Below are 2,086 nucleotides of genomic sequence, written 5' to 3'. Positions count from 1 at the left end.
AATTTTATGACACTACGTGACACTTACAACGCTACCGTTTCAACGTTTTGTGCACGAGTATTTTTCTCGCCGTTCCGCATACCGTAACTCTACAGCGACACGTGCTAACTTTCTTTTTTCCTTATTGTTGACTAACTTATAAACGATTACTCCTATGATTATTGCTATTACTGTAACGTCTCACGTCGTTGGGTAGATAAAGTGCGGATTTTCGTAGAATGAATTGGTACTTTTATCCATCTCATCCGTCACTTCCGTTACTTCCGTCCGCAAATTTTTAATTGTGTCTTATTTTTTGTTACACTTTCTATTTCTATCGGTTTGCCCTTAGCCGCGCGATTTACTGTTTTGACCTTCGACACATTGAACCGCGTCAAATACGTATTGATCTGTACACCGTTTATCACTTTACTTGCGTGAATCGATATACTTGAAGTTATCAGCTTGCATTGCTCCGCTAACTCTATCTCTCCAACTCCGTCCACGACCTCGTTTTGTTCTTGTTGATTTTCGCAGGAAACCAGCACTGACTCGCTCTTCAGGGTCGAATATAACCATACACCCATAGTTCCAATTTTATCCATACCGTGTGATTTGTCACCACCGTTTCTTTCTTACAATTTGAAAAGTTTCCTGACTCGCTAATGTAAGCTTGCACTTTCTAAGGCGCATCTTTGTGCACTTTGTACACTGACTCGACGTTATCACACACGTAATCGTTTTTTACGTGTTTGCATCACTCTAACTGACTTCTCGTTACGATTGAATACGTCTGCCTGTTTACATCCACAGCGATCATCTGATTTTTGATCTGAGCTACCGTAAACACGTTATCGTGGTCGTGCACTGGTAGTGGCACTACCCTAAACACGTTATACTCTACAGATTTTACCAGGAAACTTGACAATAGTGTACACACTCGCATCTTTACAATGAACGCTAACTGTTACATATTCCTTAATAACTAGCCAGTTCTCTAGAGTTACAGCAAACGGAAAATGCAACCCGTGGGTCGACCAACTGCTCGTGTCCCGGAGATTTTTTAATATTAACTCGACGAGTACTACTTCTAATTGTGCGAATTTCGTTTGTACATCTGTGATGTACCCCATGACGCTTTCCACTTCGAACTCGAGTTCGGTGATTACGCTTTCTAGTTCCATAAAATACTCGGTTAACTCCGCTTGGCGTGCGTAATCGTCCACTTTTTGAGTTATCTCTAATACCGCGTTTCTCAACTTATTTTCGTTTCTCACCATTTCTTCCACGTTTTGTACGTGCGCAATTGTTGCGTTTACAACCTGCAACTGATTTCTAATCACATGTTGTAGCACCGTCTGTTTTTTGCTCAACAACTCTATTTGCTCCGATATCTGTTTTTTATCGTCGGCGTCCATGGTGCCGAACAAAATTTTTGCGACAGAGCCTACCGCGTTCACTAGCCCCCTACGGTAACGCGTTGGTTTACCCACGATTGTCTTAACGCAGAGGTCGGCAACTGGGCACTGCTCGCGGGCGCCCGCGGGCAGCGTAATTGCCCGCGTGCAATAAGTAAACAGAGGGGATAGAAAAAAAGCATCGCTTATAAACTGAAATATGCTACAACAGGATCGGCATATTTTCAAATGGTACCCTCATGAAAATTCTTACTTACACAAACTCTCTTTAGTTAAAAGAGAGAAAGAGAAGGAGAGAGAAAGAAAAAGAGAAAGAGCTAAAAAGTGAGAGAAAAACATTATTACACAATTTTTTTTTCACATGTATAATATTGATATATTATTATGAATTTTGATAAAATACTTATTATATATATATACTTATATATATACTATATATAATATATATATACTATATATATATATTATATATATATAAAATAAATATTATTATATACTATATATTGTGACGTTTTTCTTGGTGGTAACGAAAATTCCCGCGTCGTCCCGCCCGAAACAGAAAGATACGAGATTGGGACACGGACGGAAGTTCGCGAGATAGGAAACGTCTCAACAGGCAGGGAAGAAAAGGGTGTTAAACCGAGCAACCACTGTACCGAGCCGACGAATTCTTGGATCTAGTTTTGGGC

The sequence above is a fragment of the Pseudomyrmex gracilis genome, unplaced genomic scaffold (genome assembly GCF_002006095.1).
Source record: "Pseudomyrmex gracilis isolate BER0280 unplaced genomic scaffold, ASM200609v1 scaffold_1314, whole genome shotgun sequence".
NCBI lineage: Eukaryota > Metazoa > Arthropoda > Insecta > Hymenoptera > Formicidae > Pseudomyrmex > Pseudomyrmex gracilis.
The sequence above is the reverse complement of the archived record's forward strand: the minus strand, read 5'-3'. Positions refer to the sequence as shown.